The sequence below is a fragment of the Pogoniulus pusillus genome, chromosome 20 (assembly GCF_015220805.1).
Source record: "Pogoniulus pusillus isolate bPogPus1 chromosome 20, bPogPus1.pri, whole genome shotgun sequence".
In the NCBI taxonomy this organism is placed as follows: Eukaryota; Metazoa; Chordata; class Aves; order Piciformes; family Lybiidae; genus Pogoniulus; species Pogoniulus pusillus.
The window spans coordinates 7,613,731-7,631,406 of NC_087283.1; the positions used below are offsets into that span (position 1 = coordinate 7,613,731).

At 40.9% G+C, this 17,676-nt stretch overlaps 1 long non-coding RNA gene across 1 annotated transcript in view; it reads left to right on the top strand.

The window, feature by feature from the left end:
• LOC135184358 (uncharacterized) overlaps positions 1–17,676 on the top strand; it is a 42,900-nt gene that overhangs the window by 24,517 nt on the left and 707 nt on the right. The window contains exons 2-3 of the long non-coding RNA XR_010305995.1: positions 7,557–7,701; positions 13,687–13,833. This is a non-coding gene — a long non-coding RNA (uncharacterized LOC135184358). The remainder of the gene's footprint in view (positions 1–7,556; positions 7,702–13,686; positions 13,834–17,676) is intronic.

A 17,676-nucleotide genomic window follows, 5' to 3' on the forward strand; every position in this document is an offset into this window, starting at 1 on the left:
AAGGGTGCCCAGGCATTCATCTGCAGTTCAATGTATCCACAGGCAACACTTAACAGTTTTTGAATGAGTCTAAGAAGTATAATTACATCTGATACCTGACTGTCACTCTCTTACCTGTCAACAGGCTTCTGCAGAACATGACTCAGCCAACACTTTTCCTCTCAAATATCTGGCATTCTTGCAGTCTGCTTCAATTGAAGTGCTTACCATACAGAGTATGTGACTGTTTACCAGCATTAGTGCTATTTCAAACATCCTTAACAACTCTCTATTTTGAAAGACCAGCTGAAAAATTTCATCCTGCTCCACTAACTAATGCTAAGAGCATCTCTTTCAATCTCTATAACAGGGTCACAAGCAGATTCTGCCAGTCCTGTATCAGTTGCACAAGCTTGTGGCCACACAAAGCATTCACTCCTCTCACTGCAAGTTTGCTCACCTCCTGCTGGATTTTGTGGTATCTATTGATATATTGTATCCAGATTATGCAATGAAATTATGATAACAGAAAGTAACAAACAGGTAGGTTAAGAGTGCATTGTCTGTTCCAGTGATCTGCTCCAAATAAAACCTAATTGTTGATTCCCCTCAGCCCCGTCTGTGCCCCCACTTCTCTGGATGTCTTTATAAAGCAAGTGGCATTGGAATACCTGGATTACACTTTCAGCCTGAACTGACTGCCTCGGTGACACAGGACAAGATGACTGTGATTAATTTTGAAACACCAGCAGACTGGCAAGTACACAGATCATAAGTTACACAGTGGCCAAATATAGACATTCCAGAAAAAAAATGTGTGTGTACCGTAGTCATTCTCATTAGGTGGAGGACAGTGTGACTGTGGAGGCTCATAAACATCAGGTGAGACTGAAAATTGTTTGTGGATTGAAACAAGGAGGAAGTAAGTCTCATTGTAAAGCATTTTAATTTTAAACTGCCCCACATACCTCTGAATACCTAACAGTTGGCTTCTACCAGAATCATTTTGTCAAGAAAACTGAGGGAGTTTGCTGGCTGAGACTCTGCTTGGGAGAAATACTGTTGCCTTAGATGATTCTGTGACTGCTCAATGTCTAGAGGGACTTGAGAACTCTTCCAGCTATGCTTACAGTAATAAGAAACAGGGAGGGGAAGAATTTCTAGGGGTCACATAAACCTGACTCCAAAGCAGGCTTCAACTGTTTCTGTTGCATTCCTAACACATACTTCCCTAACTTCTAACTTTCAACTTCCCTAATTTGATACCCTTGCTGTCCTTTCTCCCACTCTTGCCATAACGACGAATTGAGACCATCTTGTGTTGATCCATCCCTGTGCTGCCATGGCTGAATTCTGTCTAACACCAAAGACACACTTGGTTTTTTTCCCTACCTTTTAAACTCCTTTCTGCAGTTCAAGCCTGCTCTTGCTTGCCCATCACCAGTGTGAACTGCAGAGAGAAGCAAAATCATGCAGCTTAAGGCTGTTATAACTTTTTTTAGTGTCTGGACTAAACATTCCTGGTTCTGCTCCCCTTGAAGGTGATATTTTCCAGCTCTGCCATCAGCTCTCCTCTTATTTCAAGAGACATGCTGTAATATTCTTTACACCCATGAGCTGCAGATACCAAAATAGGTCAGAATGTGACAAAGGGAGCTCATGGTGCTGGGCAGCACCTTGCATAGCAGTTAGATGGGGGGGTCCACAACCACTAAAGCAAAACTTTATCCTGCACTTTCAGAAATGAAGGAAATTTTGGTACCAATTTAGGAAAGGATCCAACCTTTCAGAGTGTTTTTAATAATGTTTGCAACAGTTCAGGCGACCCAGTAAAATGCTGAGCCTTCAAAGCAGGGACCAGTTTGCATAATGTGTTCTTGCAGTTAGGAATAGATGTAATAATTTCTGCACACAGACTCGCTGGCAGGGAAATGCCTGGATTGTAAATTATCTTTATAAAAGTAACTGACCCCCATCCTATTGAGAATCTATGTTATGACTGTATCTGGAAGCACTCTCAAGGGTGCTCTTACTTCTCACCTTCCCAGCCTTGAAGACATTAATCTGCATATTGTTGCCAAGTGTCCTATATGGAAGACAATATAAAGCATCATTCATTTGTTTCGTGTGTCAACACAACTTTAATGTAAGCACCAGAGTAAGATTTAGAGTCATCCTTTCTGGTGATGTAGCAGAAGAGTTTAACTTATGAAGCTTTTTCATTTGATGTGTACAATTTTTAGAGCAAACATGAGTTAAAACCAGCAGAGGATTTTAGAAATTGGACACCAGAGTTTTGAGCAAATAACTTGCGTAGATGTCACTCTGCCTCAAGATGACAACACACACTTTAGTCCTGTTAGGTAATTAAAGGAAATTGTGCTGCCATACCAGGTAGGAATGTTAATGAAGAGCTACTGTGTTGTTCTGCTGCAATACTAATGCAGCATACTTTTGAGGAATAAGAATTATACCATAACACCTTTATCATTTGCAGCAAAAAAAACCAAACCAACACAAATCACTTTAATTCTTTGTACATATAAACATTGTACTGCCTTGAATAGTATATGATGTGACCAGTTCACATGTCAGACATGACCTGGCTTCCCAAAGAAAGCAATTACTTCAGTGAGCTTAAGATGCAAGTTAATTGCGAGGTGAAAGGCAGCAATGAGGAGCATCTAGGCAAGAGCACAGTCCTACCACACTTCGTGGGATGGGTACTTCTATTGCTGCAGCTCAGTGTCTTGGCAAGATCCCAGCTGTCCCTGCCATGTGGACAGAGTGATACCAATATCCTGTAGGCAACTTTTTATCTGATCCTTGTAAAGTTTAGGATGTGAAAATGATCCAAATATGTGTGCTTTTAAAAATATATTAGAGAACAGATTATTTTTGTGGTATGGCTAGGTTGGAAATAGAAACAGTTTTACTCACATATGTACAGATTGCATTGAGTCAGAAGGGAACGTCAAAGGTCATCTTGTCCAATCACCCTGCAGTGAGAAGGAACACATCCAACTAGATCAGGCTGCTGTGGAGTGGAGCAATGCTGCCACAATTCTAGGGATTCTTCCTGCAGATGTTGAAGGGCTTTGAGAAAACCTGTTACTGATCAGAGACGCTAAATCACAAAGCTGAGGCAGGGCTGAATTTATTTTGCTTTCATTTTTATTTCAATAATACGAAAGTAAGGAGGAACTTTTACTCTAGGACTGTATTTAATGAGAGATACCAAGACACTAAAATTGTGACTGCTGTTTGCCTGTACAGATGTTATTTCTTTATAAGTGTACTTAGCTATGATGTTTCACCTAGAAATTTGGCTTCAAGAAGTCCGTAATATCTCTTTATATATTTATTAACATTTATTTCTACTTGTATACAGTCAGTTGGTTATTTTATCATAGAGCAGAATATCTCCACTCATTGCCAATGCTGATGATAATGTCCTTTGAGGAGATGTAAAAAATGTGATTCTATTGTAATCTGTTTAGACCAGTGACTTTCATCCCTCTGTTGCTTCTGCATCATGACAGTCCTCGCATCTTTCCACAATTTCTGTTCCATTTTAGGTATGACCAGCAGCACACATGGCAACCAGAAATAGCCTGACTGTCTTCCAGCAGAATGTCAGTCACCCAGTAAAGCTAATGAAAAGCTCAGTATCTCACTTCTCCTGCTCTGTAATTTCCACCTTGCACATCAGGAGAAATACATCCAAAGCTGTAGGACTGACCATCTGTGCTGCTTACACAATGCTAGTACTTGGGAATACTGAATTAGTCATATGCTCTAATTTTTATAGACATCTGGAACTGGTGCCTATATATTGGGGGGAAAAAAAGGGCAACAGCAAAGAAAAAATTAATTTGTGCTGAGTGCCCTCACCTTGGAATTGCAAGAAATAGCAGGACCAGCATTTTTTATATCATCTATCTGCCTGGTGAGATGATAAATATGCAATATAGTCACTGTGGTATTGTTTTCTAACAAAGAATATTTTTGCCTTACAGCTTGCCTTGAGGCATCTTCTTAATGTCTTAAAGAAATTAAATGTAGTGTTTAATTTTAGGGGAACTAAATATAAAGCCAGAGGGAGTGACATCAAAGTTGGCAGGTCTTATTAGTTTGTTGCTAGTGACACCATAAAGCACATGAAGTAGCAGAAGACAAGAGACCAATGAGTGCAGAAAGTTAGTAAAAGCAACCCGAGTGACTTAAGTATAGCTCAGGTTATGTGCAAACAGGTCAGGTTATCCAGGTCTTCATAATGAAAGCACTAGAAATTAATTTTATCATTGTAGTATTTATTGGTGCAAAGGAGCCTGAAAGATGTTCTGAAGCATGAGACAGGTCTGTGTTTCATGTGGGTTTATCAGTGAGCCAAGAGGATTCTCCTAATAGTAGACAAAAAATTCATGTGTCCATGACTTGATAGTTTAGCTGCCAGCCCTGCTCTGCCCAGTTTCCCTGGGGTCAGCTGTCTCTGTATGGGATCAGCTGTCCCTGAGCTGGATCAAAAATGAAGGTTTGCCAACATGGAGCTCTCTGTTCAAGGAGACTAGAACAGATCTCTTTGGTGAGGAAAGAGGGATCAGGCAACTGGCATAGACCACAAAACACGTCTCAAACGTTATTGAGTCTGTTCTTCATATGGAAGTGTAGCAGAAAGGGAGGTCTCAGAATAAGGTGCTGTTTAATGCAAGTGCAATGTCCAGATGGCAGAAGTGGGTATAGCAGCAACATGACTAATAACTCTTCATTACTTGCAGCTTCAGTAGACCCAGTGTGTTGCAGGAGCACACATAGTCAAACAATGAGTGATCCACACAGCCCCTTGTCCCGTCTCACTTGATGTCACAGCTTCCTGGGGATCTGAGCATCTGCCATGGACTCTTACTGGACAAAGTTGTTATTCCCTTGCATGTCTGCAATGTCACATTTGCCCTCTCACAAGATAAGCTAGGGAGCAGTCAATCTGAAATATGGAATGATCACACTGTAAATATGAAGAATAAGCAAATGTTTTCAATATTGAAATCATTTGAAGTTGTTTCTAATTCAGTGCTTAAGACAATTATTAAAATCATCTACAGCTGCTTCTCTTTCTAATACAGTATTTGTTTTCATTTGACTGCTTAGACAAGTAGAGCAGTTAGAGAAGTTTGGAGATAACTACTTTAAAGTTCAGTCTTCCTGGGATATTTCCTGCCCACATCTCTTGTTTAGAAGCACACCTGTTTATGTACTTAAATGAAGATCATCAGGTCAAATGAACCAACAGGATTTCAGATGGATGGATCAGGTACTTAACAGCAGTACTGTCGATGCCTGACATTAGATTGTAAATTAAGCCTCCTAAATTATTGATGGTTTATAAAAATTAGGATATTTTCTTACTTGTACCTCCTCTTTGGTTCTGAAAGGCATATTTAGGGTACATTTTAAATCTTCTCTTTGCAACTGTTAAGTCCTAGTGTTGATTTTTTTAAATTATTTTTCATATGAGCTAAAATTCTCAGAACCATCAGCTTGATGGACCTAAAAGAAAGAAGGGAAAGAGTGGGGGAAAAAAATGCTGGCTTTTGTGCATTGCTGCTGTAAAACTGCAGCATGTATTCTCTACAGTGATGCTGCAGTGAAAATGCTGCTTGGAGGCTGGGCGGGTAGCTCACACCTGTGGAAATGACAATTTCTGGCTTTTTCCTTCATTTAGCAGCAATGGCTTTCAGGGAAACATTTCCACACAAAGCTGCCTCTGTGGAGAGAGCTTGAACACCTGGGCAGTAATGTGTCAGAGCTAAAGAAATAGGCTTTTATATTTCAGAATTGATGTTTCTTAAGGTCCTGTGCACAGCAATGTAGTTGGTGAACCTTAGAAATGTGAAATTACCCTTTACAGGAAACATTGCTTGTGAGGTCTGCTAAAATAATCACATTAGAAATTCATGCCAAATATTTTCTCTGAATTACCATAACTTTATTGCTTCAGGTTAAGATATTAACTGCTGTAAAGTAATCCAGGCTGCCTATGTCTGCTGTGGGATTGTTCTTCCTAATAGTGTAGATTTGAAGTGACTCATCACTTGCTTTACTTAAGGATGTGCTTGTTCACATGTTAATATATAAATTAAATGTTCTGTTCACTTTTCTGTCTTTATTGTAGAAAAGTAGTTGACTATAGGCTTAATGTTCATTCTGGGAGTTGTTTCTTGGGCTTTGCTGCTACTGTATGTGTTTAAAACCAAGCACTCACTCTCATGCTCTGCTGGATCTGAGCTAAGGCACTCAGTGCCTTTGAAGACTGAGCCCTCAGTAAGCAAGCCACAGATGGCAAATTGTGCCAGAATACATGGGTTTATTAGTTAACATCTCAGATGGCTGTTTAATTTGTTACCACTTTTGGCTGAAGAACTAGCTGTTAATAATCAAACACCTGCTCTCTGTCAGGCCTGGGGCTTTCAGTTTCATTACTGCAGTTGCCTCAAACTAACAGGACCAGTGTTGAAATTAACATCTTTGGGGTTCTCTATGTCCTGCTGGTGTGTCAGTTTGAAATACATATTTTTTTTCCACTGTGGAAATAGGGCCTGATGCACCCTTCAGGGGGAGGATGAGTAGAATAATGATGGTCAGTGAGAAAGTGGCCTAAGGACCACGAAATCTAACTCCATTTGAAAAGATCTTAAGGGAGTGAGGAAACCAGGAGACACTGAAATTAGATGGAAGTTTTCACCCTCAGCCCCCTCAGTTTCTCTGGTTAAAATTTTTAGTTGTATCTTCAAATTATATTCACAGTGTGCTTGTTTCTCAGGGCTGTTATCCCTCACAGTCCTTGGTCAGATTGTCCACCTCTGGCTTTTCTCTCTCTTCCCAGCACACAACCACAGGATTCATTCCTGCATTTTTTACTGTCTGCAGCTGCAGGGATTTGAAAAACAAGAGCAGCTGGAAGGACTGGGGGTATTGCAGGGCACCTGCAGCTCACAAAGGATAAAGATAAAGAAAACAGAAAATCAAAAGAAACAATAAAATGAGGAGAGGAGGAGGGAAAAAAGTCACATGGGATACAGAAAAATTAGGAGGGAAAAAAAGAGCATTGCAAGTGTCTGAGGAATGCAGTTACCTTTCTGCAACAACTTTTCTGTAAGGCACTAAGCACAGTGCTACCCATCAGGGAATGAAAAACAAGAGCAGAGAAACAAAATCTGTTAGAATATTTGTTATTTCTTAGCTGAAAAGTTAGTTCTGTCACGTTATGCTAAATAACCTAGGTACAGCAAGGCAACAATACAAAATAAAATACATAAAGCAGGCAGGAGGAAGAAGTTAGATGTTAACACAAAGTCAGTGGTGACCAGAAGAAAACATTTTCCATTGATTTCTTTAGGGAACAGTGTTATCCAGGTGGCAAGCATCTGCCTAGCATCCTTCTGATTTCCTGGAGGACAGCTGGAGCCCATGATTGCCAGGATATGTTAAGAATCTCACCTATATCAGCATGTCCCACATGTCCCAAGGCCTTGTGGCAAAGGTTGATTGCCTGCCTTTTTTTTTTTTCCATCCCATAGGAACTTGCTGGAGGCTTCAGATAGATGACTGCTTTTCTCATTTAGAGTGGTGACTGGAAGGCAAGGAAGACCATGTGAGGAATGCTGGTGTGTTGGTAACTGTGAGCATCAGAAGTATCTATTACTGCACGTGATTGTATGACAGGTATGTCCAGTCTGTTGGCTCTAGTGGCTGAATGTTTTGTCTGTGGTAAGCTGTCTCTTGTTTATAAGCATGGCAAATGTAGTAGCCCTGAACTTGGAAAGCAGGGGTCTGGGATGAGGTTTGGCTCCTTTAAGCTCTGAGAGCTTTGTTACCTGGTTGATTCTGTCATTCTATTTCAGCAGTCGAGAGCTCAGAAATGCCGATCATGAACTGGTCTGCTAAGATCAGCTTCAGTCCTTGTACGCATGGTTTGGAAGAGAGGCAGCTTCTACAAGGGTGACCCCTGGCTTCTGTGAAAAAGGAGGTTGAATAGCACATTACCATTCCTGTATTTCCTTATCTATACATAGCAGATGTCTTCCACAGGGTCTGGGGAGCCTGTGCTAACTAACATAGGGAGCATTTCTGTAAGGTGACATTTGAAACATAAATGTGGTCTGAGTTTCACTCTAATTAAGAGAAAACATATAGCAGGGAGCCAAGTCTCATCTTCCCAACTTCCTCAGTGGGAAAGAGGAGCTCATTTGAGCTCAGGACACTGCAGCAGCTTTCCTAGCATGGAGCTGCTGCCATGGCCTGTGCTATGGATGTGCTAACTTGTATGTCACGAGTCAGGGAGCTGTAACACAAGTAAGCAGACCTTATTTTTAGAAGATTCAGCCTCTGACAGATTAGAGGGGAGAATGTCTTTCCTCCACAGTTGCTCTCACATAACTTCCAAAGAACCACTCAACAAGAGATAAAACAGACATCAAACACATCTCTGCTGCACCCCAAATCTTCCTGCAAGACTTGTGCCAGCTTTGCATTTCCTTTTAAAATGACCACAAAGATGCAAGATTAGATCCAAGCTGGACAAGTGAAGCCCTGTGTTAGAATAGAGGTCAAGCCTTTCCATGCCATAGTTCACTACATTATTGTTATTTGTTGACATCCTCTGTGTATTTTGAGAAACCAACTGGTTTCTCTGGCAGTACTCATATGGATGTCTGGGATTTTCTGCCCTGTGCTTGATTATTTCTTCTGTCTACACAGCAAGAGCCCAATCTGTCACTGGATTACATAAATTTTCTTAGCAGATAAATTTTAAGACTGAAACAACTGTGTGAGAGCTGCCTGCTGAAATGCTAACGTCTGTGAAAGTGAAATGTTGGGGGTAGGGAGGTGGAGATGTTAACTGATGTACCTGTACACCATAGGCAATACACAACAAGTCAAAGCAGAGACAAGTGTGTTGTTCCTTTCTCTCTTCTTCTATTATGCATGTGTTCTACTTTTCAGTGTGTAGATACTGGGTTTTTAAGACAATTTGCCTAGGATTTTCTCTGGATTGTTCTTTTTACAGTGTAGTGCCCCTAATTACTTAATGAAGTCTTTCATTGGCAAAGGTTGCTGGAAAACTGAGATGCAGAATCAATGTTTGAGGCTGAACTAAAGCACTGGGGGAAATCTTTGGCCAGTCAGGGCTAAGGGTCAGTCATAACCATAACCCCAAAGGTGATTTGTGTTGCTACTTACTACTCTTGCCCATGAATTTCACCCCATAGTGGGAAGGTCAGGAAATGTTATGCGTTCTCCAAAGCCATGATACTTTAAAACAGCATAGCTGGTGACAGTCAGAAATGCTAGTGATGGATCTCTTTTAGGTCATTTTCTTTCATAGAAGATGACATGAACATATGATAGATGCAGCTACTAGGGTTACTTTAATTTCTATTGCATAGTGTGTATTCTCAGTCAATCTTAACTCATCCCCCTCTTAGCTCAGGAAAGTCAATTAGCTTCCTACAAATACGACCCATATCCCCATGATCCTCTGGAGGAGGAGGTGTAGCAATTAGCACAGATGTTTGTGGGATGACTCCACAACGAGAGCTTCTCCAAGTACACTCATTTATTTATGTGGGAGTATGTGGGCTGCTGTGAGTGACTACATGGATGTTTTAACCTACCATGCAATATGACATCTTCCACTGAGCTCTGATCTGAGTCTTGCCTAACCTCCAAGTTATTCTATGGATTTTCTTGTTCTTGGAGGTGGTTAATAGTGGCACAGAAGATGGAAAGGGCAAGACTTTGGCAACAGCTGCTGAATTCTTTGTTGCAATACACACAGGAGTTTGACTTTACTAAACTGGATCGTGATACAGCAGATGTTTATGACTATATGTCATTTTAAAACATATTACAGTGATGTAGTGATTCAGTCCATTAGGGATTGTCCTCAAGTAACAAAGTATATTGTATGTGATAGCTTGTTCAGACAGCAAGGTAACAAGAAGAGTCTGAGTGTCTACTGCCAGCTCTTTCCAAGCCAGTCTTGTTACGCAGGCACTGGTTGCACACTCATAATCTCTTGCTGCATCTCATAATTGTTTGTTCCAGCCTTTGTTCAAATGGCAGTAAATGCAAGGCATGGGAAAACATTTTACTTGACCTTTCAAAATTAATCAAATGCTTTTAAAAATGCATGAGTTAAAAAAATCTCCAGCTCTGTAATGTAGAGGCAGTCAAGGACAGAGCAATCCCATGGCATTTAGCTGTGGGATTAGTCTGTGGTAGCTGGTACATACATGCCATAGGTTTCACATCCCTTGGAATCACTGAAACATGATAATGTTTGTCTGAACTTTCAAACATAACCACAGAATTTATTAGAAACAAAACAAAAACCCCAAAGTTAATTACCTAAAGAAAGCCTAAAGTGCTGATATAGAAGGTCAATATATCAAAGATCAATCTCCAGTCCTGACAACAGCCTTTGTGGTGTCTTTGTCCAACTCCTATGAACTATCCATTCAAAAACATGGGTAAAAGTAAAATGAGAGATTTTTTTTTCTACTCAGAGCCAAAATAAAGAAAGAAAATTGTCATTGGGACCAAATTAAATCCAGAGAAAACAACTAAATCACTGAATGAACTATTTTCATCAGGCAATAATGCATTTCCAGGATGTTCTGGTTTCCTAGGAAACACAAAAGTGCAATCAACCAGTCTGCCCGTATCTCCTGGCTGGCTGAGCACACACACCAAGTGGGGCACAAATCTTTCACAGGAACAGGGCACATGTTGAACGTCTGCAGGCTCTGTTCTGTGGCTGGCTTCAGCAGTGTGCAGGTCAGTGAAAAAATACTTGGTAGAACAGAACGGGAAGTGATGTGTGAAGGAAAGAGAGCAGAGGTGTAGGCAAGAAATCATAGGAAATCTTTCTGGTTTCAGGTAGGAAAAGCCAAAACCATTACAGTCAAAATGGGGACATCTTTTGTCTCTGAAAATTTCCAATTCCCATAAAAAAAAATCATGTCAGAGTGTTTTCCTTAATTAAAACAAAAGGAATATTTAATGTCTGTAAGATTCCTGCATAGAAACATATGGCTGCTTCAATAAACAGGTAGCAGCTGCCCCCACTGTTCGCTGTCTTCCCCTAGATGTTGCAGAGGCAACACAAGACCAAGCTACAGTAATTCTCTTTTGTTCTTATTGACATTGACTGTTTTAACTCAGACATTATAATAATGCTGGTCCACAGACCTGGAAAGATATTTCCTGAAAATAATAGAATTTTTCCTTTGGTAAATGATAAATATTTAAATAAATTTCTTGGCTTATTTTTTAGGGATTAAAAAATCATTTTCAAACCAAGAAAATTGCTGGGTTTGTAGAAGACATTAATTTTTTCATCTCAGCGCTTTAGGTAGTATTTCCATCTCAAAAAAAGTGAAAAAAAAATGTAACTGCTTCAAAGTGTTTTCAAGCTACAGGAATGAAACTTTTCAGCTGCACAGAACCAATGACAAGAAATCTGATTTCTGCTCCTTCAAGTGTTGATAGATTGTCCTGATGCACAACATGAAACATTTCCAAACTCTTAGACTTCTTCAGGGAACAGGAAAAATCTTCCCACTCAGTTCTTGTCGCAAAGGAGGTATTTCATATTGAACTTCAACAACATTGACAGATTTCTTCCTTCAGTCAGAGGAAGGCAGTGTGAGTTTATATGTTTCAAAGAAAATTGATATTCTGGCAGACAACATTAATGTCTATGTGTATCTTTCAGAATGCAGTTGTCACCCAATGCAACTGTGCTGTGAATCATATCCTGAAGACTTATATAAGGTTTGGGCTATGATTAAAATTTGAGGTGGTGGTTTGTTTGGTGGTTGTTTTGTTTTTTTTTTTCAGGGAAAATTTGAATCTGGTGAAGAGTTAAATATGTTATCAGAGATTTAATGACAGCAATTGCTGAAAAGCTGTAAGCCCCCAAATTAGTAGCCAATTATCCAAGTTCAGAATATTGCATTTATAAATGGATAAATATCAATGCACAGAGGATAGAGAGCAGCTTTTCTGGCCTGAATATAGAAAACATTCAATTCTGATAATAAATAAGAAAGGTCTCCTTGGTTATGCAAGGAGGGAAGCATCTCACTGAATAATCCTGATGGATTATACAGTCCTGGTGCAAGCCCAGTATCAGCCAACGGCCAGCAGCTTCACATCTGGAATGGGAGCCAAAAGTCAAATAGTGGATGGCCCTCATTAAAAATAGATCTGCTGAACAGTTAAGACGATTATTGGTGCTGATTTGCAGGATTAGACACAGGGAGCAGTCTGTCAGGCTATTTCTTCACTTGACTACAGAGAAAGCTTCTCCAGAGCTCAGACAAAAATCAATTACATGACTGGCCAGGGAGTGGAGAGTGCAGTGCTTGGAAGTAGGAGAGGAGAGACACCTTCCCTCTGCTCACCTGACTTTCTTCTCTCTTGCATAGCAGTGTTCGAGAAGAGCCAAGCACATAATCAGTCCTGCAGAGATTTATATGGCTTATACACTGTAGAGGTAAATTATTAACATGATCTCCCTGCCTGATGCTGTGGAATCTTTGCAGGTGGATTTATAATGAGTGCATTGAAATTGCAGGTTAATGAGGAGTTTGCAAGTTCATTTCTTTGGCCACAAGGATAACCGAGGGGAAGAACAATCTGATTATGTGAGAGTAGTGGATGCAACTTACAGTTTGAGAAGAAACATCTTAGTGGAACTACCCACTGTAGTGGCTAGCTGAACAGAAATAGAAGTATGCCATAATCTGACTGGGAAACCCTTGTTCTGCTTGTTACTTTTACTTCTTTGTGCTTATTTGCAGTTCTCTGTTTTACAAGAGAACACTTAGCAAATATTGCAGGGGAAGAACAGATTTTTATTCAGAAGCAGAAAATTGTGTACTTTTTGTGACTAAACATACAGATTGAATACCCACAAGTATTTATTTCCCGACAATCTCTTCCCTGTCATTTGCCAAAGCAATGACAGAACAAACAATTTCAAATAATAAGCACATTCATCAAGATTACAAGGCATGCTCTCTACCAAGGAGGAAAAGTTTTTACTCATCAAGGAAACAGTTACAGCGAGTTTGCCCAGTCTTGCTAATGTCAGTAGGTACAAGGAATTTCTCATCTAACTCCTGCTGTATGTTTACTAATGGCAATTGAACATTCTCTTGAATCACTTGAGCACTGAGCTTCTAAGTGGCCATCAATTTAGCTGCTGAACAATCAGACCTGTACCTCAGAAATGCAGATTGAGGCAGTTCATTTGGCGATTGTCTCATCAACAGTTCCTGCTGAATTGCCACGTGAATTTGGTTTTATCTGGGTTGTGTAATCCATACCTACAGTTCAGACTAACCTATCACAGGATGTTAGGGGTTAGAAGGGACCCAAAGAGATCATCGAATCCAACCCACCCTGCCAGAGCAGGACCATACAATCTAGCTCAGGCCACAGAGGAACACATTCAGACAGGCCTTGAAATTCTCCAGAAAAGGAGACTCCACAACCTCCCTGGGGAATCCATTCCAGTGCTCTGTGACCCTTGCAGCTCAAATGAGAATAAAAAACATAGGTCTCTCGTTTGTTTTTTAATGCTTCCATGTGTTGCTTGGACAAAACGCTTAAAGGCCCTTTTCCACTTTCTTTCAGATGCTCCTCCCCACTCCTAACAGCTCAAAACCCCTTAGCCATTAACAGCAGTCAATTCGTCAATTCCCTCATTGCAGAAGCAGGAGGATTTGAAGGTGATCCACATCTCAGCAGCTCCAGGAACAGAAGAGAAGCCTGCAAAGCCAGGTACTGGAGCCACTAAAGGCAGGAGCCCTCCCCGAGCCTAAAGGCTGCACACTGGGTGCGGTTTCAGACAATCTCACTCAGTGCTCTCCCTGTAAATAATAATAAGATACAATGGATCTGTGGGAATTAAGTTCTTAGGAGGTGGTGATGTCATCCCTGCAGATTCAGGGCACTATTCACTTGCTTTTGGAGGAATATTTTTATAGTTATATAATATTCCTCAATCCATGTTCTGGATTAGCTTTGTTCCATCAGGCTTTTCCCATTACTTTAATAACTTCTGTCCCCAGCTTTGCAAGTTTATTTCAGATATGCAAATGGTTTAAAACAAAAACCTTACAAAACAAACAAAAGACAAAACCCCAGGGAAACCAGCATCTTCTGAACCATAATTGTTGCTCACATGGATATAAATTATAGGGGCTGTTTAACGGAGGGCAGCTTATTTCTTATCTGCAAAATATTAATGTCCTCCCTGTTATCTAATTCAGCATAATATAAGGGGATTTAGTAGAGCTTAAGAGAGAAAGTGGGAGAAGGATTTATATTCTTTTGGGCCGTGCTTGTGCTCCCAAGAGTTTTGGCATCACTTCCATTAAAAGAGATGAGTTAAAAAGAATTGGAAAGAGAGGCTTGCTTTTATGTTGCAGTCAAAAAGTCCTGCAGAAAAAAAGAAGCAATTGTTCAAGTTTCCAACTCCCTGCCCTCCTGCTGCAGGGAAACATCTTTATTCTCAGACCTGGATCCTGAGGAAAGGCTGCTACAGCCACAGCACTTAATTTTTAACAGCTCTGTTCCTCTGCTTGGAACAGAAATAGGCTCTGTGGCGAGTCACTCCCTCTGGATCATACAGCCTGGCCAGGTAGTGATAGACTCCAACTCTATAAAATAATATTATCAAATCAGTAAAATTATATGTGCAGCTCCTTGGGGTGCTCCAGGTTCTGGGAAAGAGAAAGGCTGTAAAACATACAGGCTGTTGTCAACATTCCCCCAGTGCATGGATTAAGCTTGATCAAAACGTATCTGTTTTATACAGGGAGAAACCTTATGTACGTGGGGAGCTTTCTCAGAAGTATATTTCTGCTTGTCCTGAACAGTTTGATATGATTTGTGGTGTATCTAAGGATTGAGTCCCACAGATTTACCATTGCTATCAAGAACTCAAGGAAGTCTCATGCCAAAGTGCCTGGAGCAGCAACATAAAATATTGGAGTGATATTGCTTAGCTGCTCATCAGTCTCAGCATGAAGTGCCACCTTGTTGTCTGAAGGTTGCGTATTTCCAGGAGCATTTTGGAGCAGTGAGATGAGTCTTTTCATTGCAAACATACTCTTGATAAGTAATTCCTAAGCAGAAAAAGGCTTAGGCAAGGTCAGCCAAGGTTCTGTGGTTTCAGTGAGCTTTCAGCTGATGCCAGTAGCAGTCTCATGTAAATTGTATGGGAGCCTGATTGTGTTAAATAACCTACACGGTGACAGAGGTTTTCTTTAGCATGCTGACAGCATCTCAGATTGTGTGTAAAGTGCAAAGCTTACTTTTTCCCCATGGGTGTGACATTGGTAGATATGTTCAATTACACCTTGATGAGGATGAAAATATGATACCTTCAGGGCAGAATTAAGGCACTAGGCTATTTATGGCATTTGATCTTACAGTTATGCTGAATGTCATTGCTCATTTTGGTTTCAACTGAGCAAAAGCAGGTTGGAAACCCAATACTTCTAGGCTGTGTAGTGAAACAAATCCCACTTTTCTGCCTCCCCACAGATATAGAGAGCATGTTTGAAGGGCAGGGAAATATCTTAAAATGTGTATTTTCCCAGAGGGATCACACTAAGCCACTGAATTCCAGCATGGTGTGAGTTGGAATAGACCTCTCTGGATCATCTAGTCCAACCTCCTAGCTAAAACAGGGTCACCCAGAGGAACATGTCTAGATGGATTTGGACTCTCTCCAAAGAAGATGACTCCACAACCTCTCGGGGCAGCCTTGTCCAGGGCCCCAGCACCCTCACAGGAACAAAGTTTTTCCTTCTGTTTAGGCAGAACTTCCTGTGTTCTCGTTGTTCCTATTGCCTTATGCAGTCCTCTGCATCCTGTGAGTGCAGAAATCTGAGTGTCTGTCCTTCCCAGGACTGCTACAGATTTCTGGCCATGGCCCATTCTCTCTGTCAGTTGTGGACAGGGGTCGTGAACACTGACCATTTTAAAGCAGGTTAAGGTAAATCCATCTGGATTCCTGCACTCTGAGGTGGTGTCATTGCTTGTTATTCTAAATTCTTCTGGGAAGTGAAAGAAAAATTAATCCTGGATAAAACAATATAGCTGTGACTATGCTGCTCACCCGTTTGCACTCACAAATGGAAGCTATGGCATTTTGTGAAAGTGGAGGTTGTTGCCTTTCTCTGGTCAGCTTAATCCAGACAATGATCCCATAATCCATGTTACATTTACTGGCTTCCCCTTCTAATCGGTTTGGAGTCAGTGTGATTTCTTCCAAATGTTAATGAAAACCAGGGAGCACTTACTCAGGAAAGCAAATGGAAATAAAATCCACATTTCCAGCCATTATTCCAGCTAGCATCTGATTTGGTCTTTATGTCATCATATTATGTTGAGATCAGCTTCCACTCTTTATTCTTTCCTAACCTGAAATATTAAAGGGGTGTGATGTGACCAAGAAAATTCTTGCTTAGGGAATCAAAGAATCAGTTTCTAATGGACACACCATGAGTCCTGTGTCCAGTTCTGGGCTCCTCAATTCAAGAGAGATGTTGAGATACTGGAAGGTGTCCAGAGAAGGATGACAAAGCTGATGAGAGGCCTGGACACAAACCCTATGAGGAGAGGCTGAGGCAGCTGGGGTTATTTAGCCTGGAGAAGAGGAGGCTCAGAGGTGACCTCATTGCTGTCTACAACTACCTGAAGGGAGGCTGTAGCCAGATGGGTGTTGGTCTCTTCTCCCAGACAACAGAATGAGAGGACACAGTCTCAAGTTGTGCCAGGGGAGGTCTAGGCTGGATGTTAGGAGGAAGTTCTTCCCAGAGAGAGTGATTTGTCATTGGAATAGGCTGCCCAGGAAGGTGGTGGAGTCGTCGTCCCTGGAGATGTTCAAGCAAAGCCTGGATGAGGCACTTAGTGCCATGGTCTAGTTGATTGGACAGGGCTGAGTGCTAGGTCGGACAGGATGATCTTGGAGGTCTCTTCCAACCTGTTTGATTCTATGATTCTATGAATATGAGGCTCAGCTAGCCTCACTAGGGCTAAGCCAGTCTGTGAGTAGGACTGAGCAGGCAGTGGTGTGACATGGAATTGCAGATTGTGTGTCAGTGCCTGGACTTCTGTAGGTCCTGTCTTAAGACTGGAGACACGTTTCTGCTGTACTCACAGCTGAGATTTTGTGAGGAGTGCTCATTTTCTAGGAAAAATTCTCATCTGATTTGTCTGAGGACACTGTGGGCAGGTAAAGCAGTCTGTGTTCATTAAAGTCATAGAAGAAAGGAGGTGTTTACTTTTGGATTGATTTCCTCTTGATTTATTTTCCATCTGAAGGCATGTTCTTGGGTGACTTAGGGTTAATTTGTAATCTTCTGAAAAGCACCATATGTGAAGTAATCTTACTTTTCCTTGAATCTGAAATGAGGACCCTAAATCAGGCCTCCATCTCAGCAGTCTGCAGCAGATTTCTTCTCCACCAGTGTGCTTTAGTCATTCCTGACTGAATTATGTGTGGAGACGCTGAGTTTAATTGTGTTATTCCTGGCAAAGAAGGGGGAAAAAAGCAGAGGAAAACTAGTTCTAACAATCCAATTTGTGAATTATAACTGTACACTCTAATCA